Below are 22,014 nucleotides of genomic sequence, written 5' to 3' on the forward strand. Positions count from 1 at the left end.
AATCCCCATGGACCTGGACTGATAATGGAGGGTGATATGAACGTTTGTGCTAAGAATATTTAGAACCTCAACCTTTTCGCCTTGCTTGGTTACCTGAGATTAAATTACTTGCAGATTAGAGATTCTGTGAAAAATTTGACGGCCATACAGGGAGTACCCAAAGAATTGTGGTTTCAGAAATGCCACAGTCAACATATGAACCAGTTGCTTCAGGTCAGCTTCATCATGTCTTTAGGATGAGAGAATCAAACAAGGAAAAAAAAAAATATGGAAGAAAGTGGGACTAGGAAAGGGGGAGAAGACATTTTTAAAAACTAACACTAATCGCTTCTCAGCCTTTTGGCTAAGATCAAGTGTAGTATCTGTTCTTATCAGTTTAATATCTGATACGTCCTCTATCCGAGGACAATATATTAATGAATCAGTTCTGATGAGATGGATGAAACTGGAGCCGATTATACAGAGTGAAGTAAGCCAGAAAGAAAAACACCAATACAGTATACTAACACATATATATGGAATTTAGAAAGATGGCAATGACGACCCTGTATGCAAGACAGCAAAAAAGACACAGATGTGTATAGCGGATTTTGGACTCAGAGGGAGAGGGAGAGGGTGGGATGATTTGGGAGAATGGCATTCTAATATGTATACTATCATGTAAGAATCGAATTGCCAGTCTATGTCTGACGCAGGATACAGCATGCTTGGGGCTGGTGCATGGGGATGACCCAGAGAGATGTTATGGGGAGGGAGGTGGGAGGGGGGTTCATGTTTGGGAATGCATGTAAGAATTAAAGATTTTAAAAATTAAAAAAAAAACTAACACTAAGGGCTTCTCTGGTGGTCCAGTGGTTAGGAATCTGCCTGCCAATGCTGGAGACAGGTTTGATCCCTGATTCAAGAAAATTCCATGTACCACAGAGCAAGTAAGCCTGCACTCAATAGAATCCATGGACCACAACTACAGGGAATCCAAGTGCAGCAATGAAGACCCAGCGCAGCCAAAAAAAAACTTTGGGGTGAGCTATTCCTCAACCAAGTGAGGAAAGAGGAAGATGTGGGACGTGCAAAACAAGGGATTACAAAGGTGAGAGCATCAAGACCAACTGGTCCAGATGAGAGCACCCCAGTCAGAAGACTGCCAGAGTTATGTTTCCAAGACAGACAGACAGACATGGATGTGTTTGAAGATTTTGAGGGAAAAAAAGGTTTATAGCTGTAGATGAGTTTAGGGTTAAGTGATTGGCACATAGAACACTAAGGGAAAAAGAATTACTGATTCAAAGAAGGATCTTAAGTATAACCGCCCCCCCCCCCCCCAAAGAAGTAGACTCACAGGTATAGAGAACACACAAGTGATTACCAGTAGGGGGTGTGTGGGAGGCACAAACTATTGGGTATAAGATTGGCTCAAGGATGAGTTGTGCAACATGAGAAATGGAGTCAATTCTTGTACATGGAAACTAACTTTAAAAAATTGTTTGTTTTTAAAAAGTGCCAAAAAAAGAATCCTGATATGCAAGAAATGAAAAGTCACCATAGTGTATTACATAACTCAGCTGTAATTGGCACCTTGCATCATAGTAATGGAAGCATGGATTGATAAGTGAATGTACAACACGACCTTATTGAGAAGAGGGGTTGTATATACGTGTTGATCATGGTGAAAGAGGGTTCAAGTTTCATCTTCCACAGGATGAGACAACTGGTATCACTCAACCATGAGTAATCAATAAGCAGAAATTTGGAGACAAAATGAAAAGTGCCTGTGTCTGCCTTATTTTTGACAAAGGAGGCAAGAATATACAATGAAGAAAAGAAAATCTCTTTAACAAGTGGTGCTGGGAAAACTGGTCAATCACCTGTAAAAGAATGAAACTAGAGCCCTTTCTAACACCATACACAAAAATAAACTCAAAATGGATTAAAGATGTAAGACCAGAAACTATAAAATTCCTAGAGGAAAACAGACAAAACTGATAAATCACAGCAGGATCCTCTATTACCCACCTCCCAGAGTAATGGAAATAAAATCAGAAATAAACAAATGGGACCTAATTAAAAAGCTTTTGCACAATGAAGGAAACTATAAGCAAGGTGAAAAGATGGCCTTCAGAATGGGAGGAAAATAACAGCAAATGAGGCAACTGTTGACAATCTCAAAAACATACAAGCAGCTCATGCAGCTCAAAACCAGAAAAATAAATGACCCAATCAAAAAGTGGGGCAAAGAACTAAACAGACATTTCTCCAAAGAAGACATACAGTTGGCTAACAAACAAGAAAAGATGCTCAACATCACACATTATCAGAGAAATTCAAATCAAAACCACAATGAGGAACCATCTCACGCTGGTCAGAATGGCTGCTATCAAAGAGTCTACGAATAAATGCTGGAGAGGATGTGGAGAAAAGGAAACCCTCTTACACTATTGGTGGGAATGAAACTAGTACAGCCACTATGGAGATTCATTTAAAAACTTGAAATAGAGTTGCCGTATGACCCAGGAATCCCACTGTTGGGCATACAGACCAAGGAAACCAGAATTGAAAGAGACACATGTACCCCAGTGTTCATCGCAGCACTGTTTACAATAGCTAGGGTGTGGAAGCGACTAAACTGAACTGAACTGAAGGACATGGAAGCAACCTAGATGTCCATTGGCAGATGAATGGATAAGTTGTGGTATATATACATGATGGAAAATTACTCAACTATTAAAAAGAACACATTTGAATCAGTTCTAATGAGGTGGATGAAACTAGAGCCTATCATACAGAGTGAAGTAAGCTAGAAAGAAAAATACCAATACAGTATATTAATGCATATATATGGAATTTAGAAAGATGGTAACGATGACCCTATATGCAAGATAGCAAGAGATAAAGATAAAAGAACAGACTGTGGGACTCTGTGGGAGAAGGCGAGGGTGGGATGATTTGAGAGAATAGCACTGAAGCATGTATATTATCACATGTGAAGTAGATCACCAGTCCAAGTTTGATGAGTGAGTCAGGGCACCCAAAGCCAGTGCACTGGGACAGCCCAGAGGGACGGGATGGGGAGGGGGTGGGGGGGGGATTCAGGATGCGGGACACATGTACACCCATGGCTGGTTCATGTCGCTGTATGGCAAAGACCACTACAATATTGTAAAGTAGCCTCCAGTTAAAATTAGATTTAAAAAATAAAATGAAAAAAGTGGAGGTAACTTTAGAAAAAATTATGTTTCATTAAATATTAAATTCTAATTTTGTCAATTAAAAAAAAGTGGTGTCTGGAGAGTGAGAAAGAGGTGAGGTGGGGCATGGGACTGCTGTTCCATTTTCTTTGGGCTGTGGGAATCACTGTTTTTGTATAAAGTGTTTTAGGCATGTTTGACTTTTTAGGGTTCTACTTGTATTCCATCGTCAGGTGGTTCTCCTCTGAGGATGGCTTCAGAAGCTAGTCCCAGATTCTTGACCCAACCTAGAATTCAACTTGCTCATTTGTAGAAAAACACTTGAAAACCTCGAGGTGATTGTTAGGCCCCTTGCTCTGTGTTTCTGTGATGCCAAGTCATCTTGTCTAGAGTTATAACATCTGGTGTTTACTTCAGCAGGACATATGCTAAAAATTAGAACAAGACAGAGAAGATTAACTAACATGGCTCCTGCACAAGGATGACACACAAATTCATGAAGCGTTACATATTTTTGAGTAAAATGTTTCTCTAAGTTCACAAAATATATGTATAGAGAGAGATTACATCTGAAGGGCTCACTTAAATTAAGCCTTCATAATCACTGACTTTATGTGAAAAGAAATCCACAGGCTCTCAAACTGAAATCAGCAATTCTTAAAAGTACTTCTTTCTTCAGTAAATGCATGCTTCCAAATTTCGAGGATTTGGAAGAGAGCTGGGTTTGGTTTTAATTGTGGTAAAATAAACATAAAATGTATCACCTTAATCATTTTTAAATGTACAGTTCAATAGTGTTGGAAGAGTCATTTTTTAAATTTGTGTGTGTGTATGTGCACAGAAATTAGCTCAGACTTGTAAATATTTGAGTCATGATCTACATCAAATATGTATTGTTCTTCAGTTCATATTAGTTTGATCGAATGATGTTAGTAACATTATAAAGTTTCAAATATTTCCAGTGGAGGTAAAATCGGAACCAATGACAACTGTTTAAAATATTCAAGAAGTTAACTCATTTTTTTCACCCGCTTAGCAGCCAAGAACTATGGGAAATGAAAACTCAAAGTACTGCAACTAAATCTGAGAAATCCCAAATAATTGTCCATTGTTTCTTGAGAGACAGACAAGACATCACCAGTGTAAACGCCAGGAAACACCCACGTTACCATGTTGGATATAGTCTTTTCTCACTAGATAAAAAGTTAGGCACCCAGCTTTTATATACAATAACTGGAATTGTGCACAGGCCCCCTCCACACTGCTTTGAAAATGAACTTTTGTTTTATGCAAATGTAGGCGAACGAGAAGGAACAAAAGGCGCACATTTTAAGGCTGAGAGCATTCATCTGAAAATGAAAAGTGGATTTTTCTTCTGCTAGGAGACCAGCCATGTTTTGCAGTGGGCCGGCTGGGGGCAGACCTGAGGCCTCAGCAGTCCCCTCTTTGCAAGCGACTGTCCACTGGCAAGGACTTTCTAAATGCCTTTGTCGAAGGTCCCGATGTGGCCCTCCTGCAGGAATAAACAGGAAAAAGCCGAGCTGTCTCTGGTTCCTCCAGCCCCACGCGGTGGTGAGGGCCAGCTCCTCCCCACAAGACTGTTTTTTTTTTTTTAATGTCTTTATTCTGGCTGCACCGCATCTTCTAGTTTCAGCATGTAGGATTCAGTTCCCTAGCCACGGATCGATCCTGGGCCCATTGCACTGGGATCTTGGAGTCCTACCCACCAGACCACCAGGAAAGTCCCTGCAGATCCTTCATTTTGTTGGCCTCATTGAGAGGCATGTGGAATCTTAGTTCCCTGACCAGGGATCGAACTCGTACCCCTGCATTGCAGCAGAGTCTTAACTGCTGGATCGCCAGGGAAGTCCTGAATCCTTTACTATTTTTTTTAATGTATTTTATTTACTGTTGACTTACAATGTTGTGTTATTTTCTGTTGTACAGCAAAGTGACTCAGTTATACATACTATATATTCTTTTTCATATTCTTTTCCATTCTGGTTTATCACAGGATATTGAATGTAATTCCCTGTTCTACACAGAGGGACCTTGTTTATCCACCCTGTATATAATAGTTTGAATAGTTTGCATACGTCAGTTCTAAACTCCCACTCAGTCCCTCCCCACTCACCCTTGGCAAATACAAGTTTGTTCTCTGTGTCTGTGAGTCTGTTTCTGTTTCATAAATAAGTTCATTTATGTCATTTTTAGATTCCACATATAAGTGACATCACACGATAGTTGTCTTTCTGATTTACTTCACTTAGTATGATCATCTCTAAGTCTGTCCAGGTTGCTGCTGCAGACTCTTTAACTGAACTTTCACAGAAGAAGGAGGGCTAGAGTCCCCTGCTTAGGAGGCCTGATGAAAAGATGCTTGGTTATTTAGGAATGCTGGGGTCTTGATTCCTGAGTCTGGACACAGAGGCAACCATCAAAGAGCCTTCCTACTCCACCCCCCCACAACACACACACACATTCTAACTTCACTCTGATATCCAACAATCACTCCATTGAGAACTCTGCAGCCGGCAGCTCCAGCACCGCGTCTTCATGGCCCCAGCCCAGAGCGATGGCACCTCCGCCCTGTCCAGTTCATCCTTGCTTCCCCACTCTTCACTCTGTCCATTTCCCCCAAGGGACTCTTGCATCCATCCCTTGAACTTGGATGTTCCCATTGTTCTCCCAGCAAAACATGCTTTCTGACATGTACCCTCATGATTTTAATGCAACTATTGATACACCCAAAATCTGCTTTTTCAACCCCACCTCTCCCATAAATTTCTAACTCATATATCCAACTGCTTGCAGGCCATTTACACTTGAAGACCCCATAGGCAACTGCAATTCAACACATCCAAAAGTGAACTGAAAAAAGCCCCAGTGATTAAGTCCACAATAGCTTACTTGAAGTCCTTGGGGACCAATGTTTTACGGAATTTTGAGTTTTTCAGAATTTAGAAAAGATAATACGCAGTATTCAAGAAACAGCACCAGTGAGGTCTGTGCCACGACCTTGTGATCAAACATGGTTTTTCTCTTCAGTAAAATGTACCACTATTCACTTTCAGTGGAATATACAAAGGCTGAAAAAATTCTTATGTCAGTTGAGTATCTCCAGCACTTCCAGTTCTAAGAACTGATCCTACTAGAATACACCCATGTGCAAAAATGTATTTTGTAGAAAGATGCTCACAGCATAAGGGAGGAGAATCCTTGGCATGTTTGAAAAACAGAAAGGTTCTGTTATCAAAAGAGCTGCACCAAACTTACAAAAAAACAACAACAACTTTTAGAACTTTTAAAATATTTTTATTTATTTGTTTGTTTTTAGTTGCAGCATGTGGGATCTAGTTCCTGACCAGGGATTCAACTCAGGTGCCCTGCACTGGAACCATGGAGTCTTAACCACTGGACCTCCAGGGAAGTCCCTAAAGTTTTTTACACAGTAGAGTTGTAAATAAGTGATTATTAAGTTTTGTCACCTATGACATTAAAGGGCTAATATCCCTAATACACATGGAGCTCTTTAAAATTAACAAGAAGAAAAAAGATGAAAATAGAAAATAGACCGAGCATAGGATAGACTATTCAAACATAACGCTTTTAAATGTTCATCCATACTATTTGCAAATTGCAAAGCAATGCAACTTGCAATAGTAAGATTTTCTGTTTATCAGCTGAGCAAAAATGAAAAACAAGTTAGCAAAGGTATAGAGAAATAGACACATATATTAGTGAATTAATATTTGGAAAAACCTTAGGACACTTACCTAATTAGCATGCTGCTGCTGCTGCTGCTAAGTTGCTTCAGTCGTGTCCGACACTGCGACCCCATAGACTGCAGCTCACCAGGCTCCCCCGTCCCTGGGATTCTCCAGGCAAGAACACTGGAGTGGGTTGCCATTTCCTTCTCCAGTGCATGAAAGTGAAGTTGCTCAGTCGTGTCCGACTAGTAGCGACCCCATGGACTGCAGCCTACCAGGCTCCTCTGTCCATGGGATTTTCCAGGCAAGAGTACCGGAGTGGGGTGCCTTCTCCGAATTAGCATGCAGGAAACTTTATGTAAGTGCTTGTTATATAGATATCACTGTAAGTTGTTTTTATTTATTTTTGGCTGTGCTGGGTCTTCATTCCTACCTGTGGGCTTTCTCTAGCTGCAGCAAACAGGTGTGACTCTGTAGTTGTGGTATGAGGGCTTCTCTTGTTGCAGAGTGTGGGCTCAGTAGTTGGGGCTCATGGACTTAGTTGCCCCCAGACATGTGGGATCTTCCCGGGCCAGGGATTGAACCTGTGTCCCCTGCTTTGGCAGGCAGATTTTTAACCACTGGACTACCAGGGAAGCCCTGGAAGTATTTATTGGCATAAACTTTTTCAAAAACAACTTAGTAAAAAATCAACATCTACTAAAATTTTAAACATATATGTCCTATTCTCCAGTACTTCCAGTTCTAAGAACTGATTCTACTAAAATACATCCATGTGCAAAAATGTATTTTGTAGGAAGATGTTCACAGCATGAGGGAGGAGAATCCTTGGCATGTTTGGAAAGCAGAAGGGTTCTGTGCTGGACGGTAATGAGCCAGAGAGGAGAGATTGGAGATGAGGGAAGGGCCCGACCCCACGTGTCGTGAAGTTGTGCTGTGTGTTTAGTCATCCAGTCGTGTCCGACTCTTACCACCCATAGGCTGTAGCCCACCAGGCTCCTCTGAGGATGGGATTCTCCAGGCAAGAGTACTGGAGTGGGTTGCCATTGCCTTCTCCAGGCGATGTTCCCGACCCAGGGATCACAGGCAGGTCTCCTGTACTGCAGTCAGACTCTTTACTGACTGTGCTAAGAGGGAGAAGTTGACCTCCTGTTAACCTCCCATCAAGTGATGTGGGTAATGTCTCTTGCCCTTGCTGCTGCTGCTCCTGCTGCTAAGTCGCTTCAGTCATGTCCGACTCTGTGCGACCCCATAGACGGCAGCCCACCAGGCTCCTCTGTCCCTGGATTCTCCAGGCAAGAACACTGGAGTGGGTTGCCATTTCCTTCTCCAATGCATGAAAGTGAAAAGTGAAAGTGAAGTCGCTCAGTCGTGTCCGACTCTTAGCGACCCCACAGACTGCGGCCCACCAGGCTCCTCTGTCCATGGGATTTTCCAGGCAAGAGTACTGGAGTGGGGTGCCATTACCTTCTCCACTCTTGCCCTTAAACCTGGGAAAATCATTAGGACAATCCCCACCAACAGAGTCTGGCAGAAGTGACGCTCTGTAACTTCTGAGGTTGGGCCATGCACTTCTGCCTTGTCTCATTGGGACACTTGGTATTAATAAAAGCCAGCCACCAGCTGTAAGGAGGCCAAGACTCCAAATGGAAGGGAGATGTGTGGGTTTCTGGTCAAGTGCCCAAGCTAGGATATCAGGCAACAGCCAGCATCAACCACCAGACTGAGTGTAAGTCTTCAAGTGATTTCAGCTCCCACTCCAGTGTCCAATTTTCCCATATAAGCAAGCGTGGGAGCAAGCTATCCCCACCCAAAGTGCAGGTTTGTGAGCAAAATAAATGATTGTTCATCTAATGGCTATTGTAGGCCTCTGTGTTTGAGACGATCTGCTGCCCAGAAACAAATAACCAGAATACCCACTGAATCGGGTGTTTTTTTTTAACAAACATCCTTCAATGATCCATATGTACATCTCAATGTGAGAAGTGTTGGTTTATGTAAAATTGTGTGACATGACCCAGGGAACCCTTCTCAGTGTGGCAGCCTGGATGGGAGGGGCGATTGGGGGAGAATGGATCCGTGTATATGTATGGCTGCATACATTTGCTGTCCACCTGAAACTATTACGATGACACTGTTAATTGGCCATACTCCAATATAACATAAAAAGTTCAAAAAATTTTTTAAATTGTGTAACAGAAATTTTTCTACTGCCCTCAACAGCACTGATTGCAAATTATGAAAAATTGCATAATGAGTGAAAATGCTATTTAGAGTAATTCTTCCAGAAAGCTGGATAACAGTTTTCTGTGAAACCTGCTGTGTTCTCTAGGTATGAGAACTTGTCCAAAGCTTGGGTCAGACTTACAGTTGGCAGGTAGTGGGTTGCCATGAGAGAGAAAAAATTGGCAAAATAATTGAGGCAAGTCAAGAGATTTTAGGGGCCAAGCATCCTGAAATGTTGTAGAGATGAGCGATGAGGGTGTATGACTAATATCTAGTAAATTTACTGTATTTCAGAACACTAATCATCTTAATAGCAGATGGCTTTGAAATCTTTCAAAAACAAATGGTGTCATGCTACCAGATTAAGTGCAGATGAATACATGCAGGTGTTTGCTATTATTAAAGCATCACCACAAAGCTGTCATTCAGATCCTCCTCCTGGGGTGAAGTTTGAAAGCATGTTAGCTCCAGGTCTATGGTTTCATATCGCAGTACACAGGGGAAGCTTTCCTAACTACTAGTAAATCTGGTTGGAGAAGGCAATGGCACCCCACTCCAGTACTCTTGCCTGGAAAATCCCATGGATGGAGGAGCCTGGTAGGCTGCAGTCCATGGGATCACGAAGAGTCGGACACGACTGAGCGACTTCATTTTCACTTTTTCATGCGTTGGAGAAGGAAATGGCAACCCATTCAAGCGTTCTTGCCTGGAGAATCCCAGGGACGGGGGAGCCTGGTGGGCTGCTGTCTGTCTATGGGGTCGCATAGCGTCGAACACGACTGAAGCGATTTAGCAGCAGCAGCAGTAAATGTGGTTAATCCGTATCATGCTTCAGGTCTTCATTCACTTTAGTTTAGTTAACTGTTCTAAATTCTAAATCTACCCAGATTACAAAGATTGATGAATATCATCAGCCTCCACACCATCTCAAACAACTGGATATTTGAGAGCATCTGAATTTTTCCATGAATTTTCATCTCCAAAATTCAAGACATTTGGCAGTCAGTGGGCACAGCCAGGTCATGTAGCATTTCCTTTATACTCTCTCAGCCCTCACCTACCTGCGTGCAAGAGACTATTCCTGCAAAGTGTGGTCCTGCAGCTGTAGTTATATTAAGTGCAGCTTGCCTACTTCATTTTCCAGTTATTAAAAATAACTTACTAATAACAGTTCTTAGTAACAACAACAATCAACAGAAATAAATTATGGCTAATTTAGGCAGAAAAGAATTTATTGGAAGGCTAAGAGGGGCTCCTGAACACAGTAGGAGGAGGAAACCTGGGCTGGAGAAAGGGCAGGGATGAAGCTAATCCCGGCCCCACCCACTTCCCCACCCACAGTACCATCACCTCACTAAAACCATCTTCCCAAAGACCCATCCTTTCTGTAGCACCACCTCCAGAGCCAAAGCCCTCTTAACTTCCATATGTGAAAGTAGATATGGGAGCCACAAACTGCCCTCCTCCTTCTCCCACAGCAAAAAAGATTATTCCCCATAAGAATACTGGGATGTTATAAGGAATTGGGGTGATGCTAGACATCCAAGAGCCTACATATGTCTGCTATAAATAATATGCAGGGTTTATTTCAATTATAAAATAATTCATGTTCATTGTGGAAAATGCATAGTATTGTCTTTCTTTTCTTTTTTTTCCCCTAAAATTGGAATTCTGTTGAATGTACTATTTATAATCAACTGTTTTTCACCTAACAATGCACTGTGATCATTTTCCATGCCACTGACTGTTCATCTGCAACGTGATTTTCAATGTTGGGATGGTCTTTCTTCTCTAATATTAATTTTAAATCCCTTAGGCAATTTCTCTCTTTTTTTTCACCAGTGTAAAAATGACACTAGACTGAGCATATACTCCTTTTTTTCCTTCTTTAGTTTATGTATATTGAAGCCTCCCCATGTTCCAGGCACTGTGCTAAGTGCTTCTGTGTATTTTCTCATTTACTCTTCACAGCGTCCCATGCGGCGAATCCTATTATCACCATTTTACCGTGAGGAACATGCTTCCTGGAGGCTATGTCACTTGCCTAAGTTCAACCAGTCTCTGACAGCCACCACTTAGCTTGGAGGTCACACACATGGCAGGTGCAGAACCTGCCTGGCAGCCCCAGCTTGTCCGAGCCCCAGCTCAGGCTTGAACCACCTACCTTCCTTCTTATATAGATATCTTTGCATAATCCATGAATATTTCCTTAGGATAATAAATCAGAAAAAAAAAAAGGGACTTTTCTGGTGGGTAGGGCTTCTCAGTTCCACTGCAGAGGGGGAGATTTCGATCCTTGGTCAGGGAACTAAGATTCCACATCGCATGTGGTGTGGCCGAAATAAATAAAAATAAATCAGGAGGTGTGGCACTGGGGGAGTAAAGACTTGATTCATACAGTCAGTTGCTGTCCTGAAAGTTTATACCAACTCATGCTGCCCCTCCCCCACTCCCGGAACTAGATTAAGCTGCTTATTTTTCCACGCCAGGTTGGCCCAAACCTGGTGAGTATCATGTTTACCAGAGAACTTTGGCCAATCTAGCTGGTGAATAAAACAGATGTCTTGGTTTTTGTTTGTTTTTTATTGACATATAGTTGCTGTGTAACATTATATGTTATAGGTGCATGATGTAGTCATTCACAATTTTTAAAGGTTATACCCCATTTATAGTTATTCTAAAATATTTACTATATTCCTTGTGTTGTACAATATATCCCTCTAGCTTATTTTGTACATAGTAGTTAAATCCCCTACCCTTATATTGCCTCTTCCTCCTCCCCTCTACCCACTGGTAACTACTACTTTGTTTTCTGTATCTGGGCATCTTGTCAATTGTTTGTTGGACTTTTAATTAATTTATTTATTTTTGGTTGTGCTGGATCGTTATTGCTACTTGCTGGCTTTCTCTAGCTGCAGTGAGCAGGGGCCCTGAGGAGCATGGGCTTCTCATTGTGGTGGCTTCTCTTGTGGAGCACAGGCTCTAGGCATGTGGGCCTTAGTAGCTGTAGCTCACACGCTTATTTGCTCCATGACATGCAGAATCTTCCCAGACCAGGGACCAAACCCGTGTCCCCTGAATTGGCAGGCAGACTCTTATCGACTGTACCGCCAGAGAAGTATGGTTGTATTTTTCAGGTCCCATGTATAAGCGATATCACACAGTATTTGTTTTCCTCTGTCTTATTTATTGCACTTAGAATAATGCCCTCCAAGTCCATCCATGTTGCTGCAAATGGCAAATTTTCATTCTTTTTATGGCTGAATAGTATTCCATAGTATATATAGACCACATCTTCTTTATCCGTTCCTCTGTCAATGGACATTTAGGTTGCTGTCATATCTTGGCTATTGTGAACAGTGCTGCTATGAACATTAGGGTTCATTTGTCTTTTCCAATTTGTGTTTTCGTTTTCTCTGGATGTATACCCAGGAATGGGATTGCTGGATCATATGGTATTAACAGTTCTCTCCTTAGTTTTTTGAGGAACCTCCATACTGTTTTCCATAGTGGCTGCATCCATTTACATCCCCACCAGCAATGTAGGGAGGGTTCCTATTTTGGTTTTTAAATTGTGCATCTTTCGTATTTTGGTACAACACCAGCTACATTTTATGGTTTCTTGCTATGTGTCAGGAGAACGTAAGTGGGGGAGGGTCTCTGTTTTGTTCACTGTTGGTGTTCATTTTGTTTACTGTTGTATCCTCAGCACCTAGCAGAGTGCCTGGTATACAGCAGTCACTCAATAAAGATTTGCTGAATAAACAAATGAACAAGGCAGTGTTCGAGGCACTGAGGGCAGCCCTCCCCCTGGTTCATCTCATCAGGTTCTGACAAATCTCTCTGTTTATCTGCTGTGAATACTCATAGGCGGTGTGCCCAGAAGGGACCCCAAGAGCCTCACTCTGAACTTCAGGTTCTGCTGCCGTAAGGAGGACTTCCCACCCCCCTTGGTTTTCCCAGAATACCCCCGGAAGGATTCCTAGTATAACACTTAGGCTATATTTAAAGTCACACTGGGGAGTTCCCTGGCAGTTCAGTGATTAGGATTCCTCACTTTCACTGCCAAAAGCTAGGGGTCAATCTCTGGTTGGGGAACTAAGATTCCACAAGCCACACAGCCAAAAAAATAAAAAAGAATAAAAAAAATTAAAATCACACTGCCAGGGCTGGCAGCCAGGAGGAGCAACCCGAGGAGTGGTGGCTGCGCAGGCACAGGAGGGCCTAGAGGAGCTACCCCACACTGAAGGTCAGGAACGGTGGCAGTAAGGAGATACCCCTTGTCCAAGGTAAGGAGCAGCGGCTGTGCTTTGCTGGAGCAGCCGTGAAGAGATACCCCACGCCCAGGGTAAGAGAAACCCAAGTAAGATGGCAAGTGTTGCAAGAGGGCATCAGAGGGCAGACACACTGAAACCATACTCACAGAAAACTAGCCAATCTAATCACACTAGGACCACAGCCTTGTCTAACTCAATGAAACCAAGCCATGCCTGCGGGGCAATCCAAGGCGGGCGGGTCATGGTGGAGAGGCCTGACAGGATGTGGTCCACTGGAGAAGGGAATGGCAAGCCACTTCAGTATTCTTGCCTTGAGAACCCCATGAACAGTATGAAAAGGCAAAATGATAGGATACCAAAAGAGGAACTCCCCAGGTCATTAGGTGCCCAATATGCTACTGGAGATCAGTGGAGAAATAACTCCAGAAAGAATGAAGGGATGGAGCCAAAGCAAAAACAATACCCAGCTGTGGATGTGACTGGTGATAGAAGCAAGATCCGATGCTGTAAAGAGCAATATTGCATAGGAACCTGGAATGTCAGGTCCATGAATCAAGGCAAATTGGAAGTGGTCAAACAAGAGATGGCAAGGGTGAACATCGACATTCTAGGAATCAGCGAACTAAAATGGACTGGAATGGGTGAATTTAACTCAGATGACCATTATATCTACTACTGTGGGCAGGAATCCCTCGGAAGAAATGCAGTAGCCATCATGGTCAACAAAAGAGTCCGAACTGCAGTACTTGGATGCAGTCTCAAAAACGACAGAATGATCTCTGTTCATCTCCAAGGCAAACCATTCAATATCACAGTTATCCAAGTCTATGCCCCAACCAGTAACGCTGAAGAAACTGAAGTTGAACAGTTTTATGAAGACCTATAAGATCTTTTAGAACTAACACCCAAAAAAGATGTCCTTTTCATTATAGGGGACTGGAATGCAAAAGTAGGAAGTCAAGAAACACCTGGAGGAACAGGCAAATTTGGCCTTGGAATGCTGAATGAAGCAGGGCAAAGACGAACAGAGTTTTGCCAAGAGAACACGCTGGTCATAGCAAACACCCTCTTCCAACAACACAAGAGAAGACTCTACACATGGACATCACCAGATGGTCAACACTGAAATCAGATTGATTATATCCTTTGCAGCCAAAGATGGAGAAGCTCTATACAGTCAGCAAAAACAAGACCGGGAGCTGACTGTGGCTCAGATCATGAACTCCTTATTGCCAAATTCAGACTCAAATTGAAGTAAGTAGGGAAAACCGCTAGACCATTCAGGTATGACCTAAATCAAATTCCTTATGATTATACAGTGAAAGTGAGAAATAGATTTAAGGGCCTAGATCTGATAGATAGAGTGCCTGATGAACTATGGACGGAGGTTCGTGACATTGTACAGGAGACAAGGATCAAGAACATCCCCATGGAAAAGAAATGCAAAAAAGCAAAATGGCTGTCTGGGGAGGCCTTACAAATAGCTGTGAAAAGAAGAGAGGCAAAAAAAAAAGGAGAAAAGGAAAGATATAAGCATCTGAATGCAGAGTTCCAAAGAATAGCAAGAAGAGATAAGAAAGCCTTCTTCAGCAATCAGTGCAAAGAAATAGAGGAAAACAACAGAATGGGAAAGACTAGAGATCTCTTCAAGAAAATTAGAGATGCCAAGGGAACATTTCATGCAAAAATGGGCTCGATAAAGGACAGAAATGGTCTGGACCTAACAGAAGCAGAAGATATTAAGAAGAGGTGGCAAGAATACACAGAGGAACTGTACAAAAAAGATCTTCACGACCCAGATAATCATGATGATGTGATCACTAATCTAGAGCCAGACATCTTGGAATGTGAAGTCAAGTGGGCATTAGAAAGCATCACTACAAACAAAGCTAGTGGAGATGATGGAATTCCAGTTGAGCTGTTTCAAATCCTGAAAGATGATGCTGTGAAAGTGCTGCACTCAATATGCCAGCAAGTTTGGAAAACTCAGCAGTGGCCACAGGACTGGAAAAGGCCAGTTTTCATTCCAATTCCAAAGAAAGGCAATGCCAAAGAATGCTCAAACTACCGCACAATTGCACTCATCTCACATGCTAGTAAAGTAATGCTCAAAATTCTCCAAGCCAGATTTCAGCAATACGTGAACCGTGAACTCCCTGACGTTCAAGCTGGTTTTAGAAAAGGCAGAGGAACCAGAGATCAAATTTCCAACATCTGCTGGATCATGGAAAAAGCAAGAGAGTTCTAGAAAAACATCTATTTCTGCTTTATTGACTATGCCAAAGCCTTTGACTGTGTGGATCACAAAAAGCTGTGGAAAATTCTGAAAGAGACGGGAATCCCAGACCACCTGACCTACCTCTTGAGAAATCTGTATGAAGGTCAGGAAGCAACAGTTAGAACTGGACATGGAACAACAGACTGGTTCCAAATAGGAAAAGGAGTATGTCAAGGCTGTATATTGTCACCCTGCTTATTTAACGTATATGCAGAGTACATCATGAGAAACGCTGGACTGGAAGAAACACAAGCTAGAATCAAGATTGCCGGGAGAAATATCAATAACCTCAGATATGCAGATGACACCACCCTCATGGCAGAAAGTGAAGAGGAACTGAAGAGCCTCTTGATGAAAGTGAAAGAGCAGAGTGAAAAAGTTGGCTTAAAGCTCATCATTCAGAAAATAAAGATCATGGCATCTGGTCCCATCACTTCATGGGAAATAGATTGGGAAAAAGTGGAAACAGTGTCAGACTTTAATTTTGGGGGCTCCAAAATCACTGCAGATGGTGACTGCAGCCATGAAATCAAAAGACGCTTACTCCTTGGAAGAAAAGTTATGACCAACGTAGATAGTATATTCAAAAGCAGAGATATTACTTTGCCGACTAAGGTCCGTCTAGTCAAGGCTATGGTTTTTCTTGTGGTCACGTATGGATGTGAGAGTTGGACTGTGAAGAAGGCTGAGCCCCAAAGAATTGATGCGTTTGAACTGTGGTGTTAGAGAAGACTCTTGAGAGTCCTTTGGACTGCAAGGAGATCCGACCAGTCCATTCTGAAGATCAACCCTGGGATTTCTTTGGAAGGAATGACGCTAAAGCTGAAGCTCCAGTACTTTGGACACCTCATGCGAAAAGCTGACTCACTGGAAAAGACTCTGATGCTGGGAGGGATTGGGGGCAGGAGGAGAAGGGGACGACCGAGGATGAGATGGCTGGACGGCATCACGGACTCGATGGACGTTAAGTCTGAGTGAACTCCTGGAGATGGTGATGGACAGGGAGGCCTGGTGTGCTGCGATTCATGGGGTCACAAAGAGTAGGACACGACTGAGCGACTGAACTGAACTGAACTGCCCCTAAAATATCCCCAGATTTGGTGAAAATGTGCCTATTCACTTTCCCATGACTTAATTTTTTTATGAGCCTTTTGATTTTTTAAACAATTATTTTAAAAAGTCCATTTTTTGGTACTGATGAACCTATTTGCAGGACAGGAAAAGAGATGCAGACGCAGAGAATGACCTGTGGACAAAAGAGGGGAAGGAGAAAATGGGACCGATGGAGAGAGTAGCACTGACTTGTATATCCTTGTATATACATATGTAAAATAGAGAGCTGGTGAGAAGCTGCACAGGGAGCTCAGCCTGGTGCTCTGTGATGGCCTCCAGGGGTGGGAGGGAGGCTCAAGAGGGAGGGGCCATATGTACAGGTATAGCTGATTCACTTTGTCAGAAACCAACACATTATAAAGCAATGATCCTCCAATTTAAATAAATTTTTAAAAAATTACACAACTTTACAGAAAAAAAGCTCCATTTTTAAATTTAGCTTTTGGTGACAATCCATAATAAAATAAATATGAAAAAGAACATCTATGTATACATAAATATTAATATATATATCTGAGTCACTTTGCTGTGCAGAAGAAATTAACACAACATTGTAAATCAACTATACTCCAATAAAATCTAGAAAAAAAATAAGACATTTAAATTTAGCTTCCTGAGTCTATGCTTGTACCCTCAACACTTTCCTAATGATTTTCTGCTCCTCAGTAAGAAGAGGACACTTGATCCTGTCACGGACACACTTAACAACCGTGGAGGCGCCAAGGGCCCAGATGACGTGGATTTTTGTTTTCAGATCTCAGTGGGATGCTCAGTCTCACAGCATGAATCCCTAGGACTTGACCTGGGCACAGGCCACATGTAGACTTTGGTGTTGCCCCTCTCTTCTTGGTATAAAAGTAAACAATTCTAATACCAGGGGTCAGGGCAGACTGGTTTGATTAGAGGCTGTGTCTTAAGTCAGCCTACGATGGTATGGCAAATGTAACCATTTTCACTGCCTCTATCCCTAGAAGAGGAAAAGAAATAGAAAATTTTATTTATGGAGATTAGAAAGAATTATCTGTATTAACAATATTAGCCCCAATCCTCTGCCATATATATTGCAGATACCTCCCATTATTTTCAGGTGCCTGTTTGCATTATTTGTGGTATTTTTTTTTAACTTGAAAATGTTTTTTCCCTTTTTTATAGCAAAGTCTAGCAAACTTTCCCATTGTTTTTTTTTTTCCCCCCTTTGGAATTATATATAGAAGTCTCTTCTGCTCTAAGTAGGCTAATAATCATACATAATAACCATTTCTCTTAGGAATTCCCTGGCAGGCCAGGGGTTAGGACTCTGTACTTTTATTGCCAAGGGCCTCAGTTCAGTCCCTGTTCAGGGAACTAAAATCTTACAAGGCGCATGGCAAAAAAAAAAAAAAAAAAAGAAAGCAATAAAGCCATAATCATCTCTCTGTGGAATTACCTTGAATTGGGATTAAAAAAAAGAAAACTTAGCTTTTCAATGTAAAATCAAGGTGGTACATAGAATCCCTCCATAATAGTGCTACAAGGGCACCAACTTAGCTTGGCCATGATTCCAGGGCAAACAAACCACTCCCAGACTGGGGTGTCAAGGTTCTTGACTCTGGGAGGGAAGATAGAACTATCACCTCTGTTTCTTCTCCAGATCCTACAGACAGCAAAACATCCAACCTTGCAGATACTATAATAAAATGTGGGGCCCAACTGCTCTCTGCTCAAAAGCCAGTGAAGAGGCAAGGCTGATGGAAAGGAAAGCTTGCTTTATTTTGGATGCTGGCAACCTGGTGAGGCAGGGGGACTTGCCAAAGGCTGACTCCCACCCCCTGACAACCAGTGGGCAAGAGCTTTTATAGGTGGAGGGAGGGGGCTCCATGTAGAAACAACACGGTCAGTGGTGATGATCATCTTGAAATTGGTCATCAGTGGTCTGACCAGTTTCTTCTTGATCATTTTAAGTACAGCAAATCTTTAGTTCCTGGGTCGGATTGTTCCCATTTCTTCGAGGCCAATTCTCAGAACTGTTGCAGCTTATGTCGTGGCTACAGTCTGATCATAGTATAGTTAACTTCTTCCACCTGGTGGAGGTTTCAGTGTCTATAAGACAGCTCACAGGATATGGCTCAGAATATTATCTTTAAGGAGGAAAGAAAGGCCCTTGACTTTGCTTACTGGTCAAAGTATTATTGTTTGTCCTATTCAACTGCTTTTCTTTGTTTTTGTGTTTTCTCACTGTTCTGATTACACTTATTCTGTGGCTAAAGTTTTTCCGCAGACAAAAGGCAGCCTGAAACATGGAGGGCAAGCACTACAGGGTTCCGCTCCATTTCAATACTACTTCAGTTCCTTGGGGTCAATAACCTTGAATATATCCTGGCATTATTGTAGGCAATAAGGAGGTATCTTTGTATCAACATGTATATTCATAGAATTTTTCTCATTAAATTTCTAAGAACTGAAAAACAAAAAAGAAATTAAATAGCTTCAGGACTTCCCTGGTGGTCCAGGGAAATTAAGAATCTGCCTTGCAATGCAGGGGACACAGGCTCAATCCCTGGTTGGGGAACTGAGATCCCATGTGTGGCAGAGCAACAAAGATCCCAAGAGCCAAAACTAAGACCTGACAGAGTCAAATAAATAGATAAATAATTTTTAAAAATTAAAAAAAATTAAATAGCTGTAAAGCAGCCCTCAACGTTAGCAGAAAATTAGCTAAGGAAAAAAACCACAAAACACAACTCACCCAAATGAAATATATGTTAAAACATGGAATTGTCTATACATATGAATGAGAATTGTTTAGGATGACAGAATTTGCATTATAAAATTAGTTTACCAGTAACTTGTAATAAATTCTAAGTATTCATCGAATGCCTATGAATTCCAAGTAAAGGGTCCTGCCTCCAATTTCTTGGAAGAAAACCTGGATCCCATAAGAAGTTGGGGGGCATATTAGACGCTTATTTTGAGCCACTGGTCTCCCAAAGTACACAAGCAAATCAAATTTGGTTTTTGGGTTTTTTAAATTATTTATTTTGGTTAGCTAGGTCTTTGTTGCTTCACATGGGCCTTCTATGTTGTGGCAAGGGGGGCTACCCTCTAGTTGTGGAGCGTGGGCTTCTCGTCGCAGTGGCTTCTCTTGTTGCAGAGCACCAGCTCCAGGGTGTTGGCTCAGTAGCTGTGGCACACAGGCTTAGTTACCCTGAGACATGTGGAATCTTCCCAGACCAGGGATTGAACTCGTAGCCTCTCCACTGGCAGGTGGGTTCTTAACTACTGGACCCCTAGGGAATTCCAAATCAACTTTGTTTTGATTCTATATTGAGCACCCTAATTATCTGGATACAGCTACATCTTATAGAAATCACAGCAAATGCAATTTGTCGCCTGCAGAACTTGTTGGAACCTCCCTCTGTTGTGGAGATTCCTTGGTGGCTCAGATAGTAAAGAATCCACCTGCCAAGCAGGAGAGCCAGGTTTGAGCCCTGGATTGGAAAGATCCCCTGGAGAAGGAAACGGCAACCCACTCTAGTATTCTTGCCTGGGAAATCCCATGGACAGAGGAGCCTGGCAGGCGACAGTCCATGGGGTCACAGAAGAATTGGACACAACTTAGGGACAGACTTTCTCTCTGTTGTATTTGAAAAAATAAAGTTACAGCAGCAGTTGGGGTTATGTGGTGACAGGAGGCATGGTAATCAGCTGCTAATTAGAATTCAGTGAAATATTAGGGCAATCATAGCAGGAAACTCCCACTCAACACTATACATAAGTTAAAAATGCCCAAGGGTAGCAATTAACTTCTGGAAATAGTAGTAGGTATGCGTACTTGAATTCGAGTTAATCAACGCATCTCTATTACCTACACAGTTTACAGAGGCTACAGCTTGATATTTTAATGAGCAATATTGGTCTGGTGTTTATACCCAGAAGTGTGGATTTATACATTTAAAAATATCTTTTTTTTTAATTGTAAAACTGCTACTAAAGAAAATTGGCTTCCAAAAGACATTCTTTTGATATTGGACTCTCCTCTTTCTTTTTTCCTTGGAGATTATTTAGGCTTTTCTTCAGGGAGAAGTACTTAGGTAACCTGCAAACACAAGGCATAAACAGATCTCAAAGTAGTATTGACCTTATAGGGACCTTCACTTTGTGGAGACTTGTGTCAGATCTTTTAAATGAGTCAAAGGAAACTTGGAAAAATGATTCTTTTCCACCTTAAATTGCAATTGAAAACCTTATTTGAACCATGGAAAAATTAGAGAAACAGTCCAGAACATGGCCAAATAGCATAGTCTAGACTTTACCTCAGAGAAGGCAATGGCAACCCAGTCCACTGTTCTTGCCTGGAAAATCCCATGGACAGAGGAGCCTGGTGGGCTGCCCTCTATGGTGTCGCACAGAGTTGGACACGACTGAGGCGACTTAGCAGCAGCAGCAGCAGCAGACTTTACTTGCCTACAAGATGCTGTAATTGCTGGATCTTGATGTAAAATTTGCATTTAAAAAGATGCAAGACAACAACTACACAGTCTGTCTATTTATAGATAAAAAATAATACCCAGTCATTTCATCTAGTGGAGAAAAGTTCGGTTTCTTCACATTCAACCCAGAAGATATTCAAACATATGGCAGAAATCACATATGATATTTCAACAGATTTATTTGCCTGATCCTGTATGTATTTATCTATTTTGGGGGCATTTGTACATAAGAACATAAATATTGCTTTATTGCACCAACCCCAGAGTATTAGTTACTTATTGCTGTTTAATAAATTGCCTCCATAGTGGCTTGTATAAATAAAAATGCTGCTTCTTTCAGTATTTGTGGAGCAGGAATCTGGGCACAGTTGAGCTGAGCTGCAGGAAGCTGCAGGTGAGCAGTCAGCTAGGTCTGGGTTCTCATCTAAAGACTAGACCTGGAGGGTAGAAGCCGCTTCTAAGCTCACACACCTGGTTATTATCAGTCTCAGGAAATCAACTTTCAATCTTACTCACCTGAGCCTCTCCGTAGGAGCTGACTGACAACATGGTCGCCAGCTTCCACAAGGGAACCAGGCAAGAGACAGGCAGCAAAAGTTGGGGCCACCAAGATGGAATCTGCAGTCCTTCATCACCCAGTCTCAGAATCGACACCATCGCCTCCACCAGATTGTCTTCTCCAGAAGTGAGTCACTCAGTCCAGCCCACGTGGAAGGGAGGGCATCATAGAACAACGTAATACCAGGAGGCAGGGAT

At 42.1% G+C, this 22,014-nt stretch overlaps 1 non-coding gene and 1 pseudogene across 1 annotated transcript; both read left to right on the forward strand.

Annotated features, from left to right (window-relative positions):
- The first annotated feature begins 323 nt into the window (after positions 1-323).
- LOC138417939 (U2 spliceosomal RNA) lies at positions 324-427 on the forward strand (annotated as a pseudogene).
- A 3,164-nt stretch (positions 428-3,591) lies between these two features.
- LOC138417968 (U6 spliceosomal RNA) lies at positions 3,592-3,701 on the forward strand. Its single transcript, XR_011248379.1, has one exon. It is a non-coding gene; the product is annotated as a U6 spliceosomal RNA (small nuclear RNA).
- The last annotated feature ends 18,313 nt before the right edge of the window (positions 3,702-22,014 follow it).

This window comes from Ovis canadensis, chromosome 13 (assembly GCF_042477335.2).
Source record: "Ovis canadensis isolate MfBH-ARS-UI-01 breed Bighorn chromosome 13, ARS-UI_OviCan_v2, whole genome shotgun sequence".
In the NCBI taxonomy this organism is placed as follows: domain Eukaryota; kingdom Metazoa; phylum Chordata; class Mammalia; order Artiodactyla; family Bovidae; genus Ovis; species Ovis canadensis.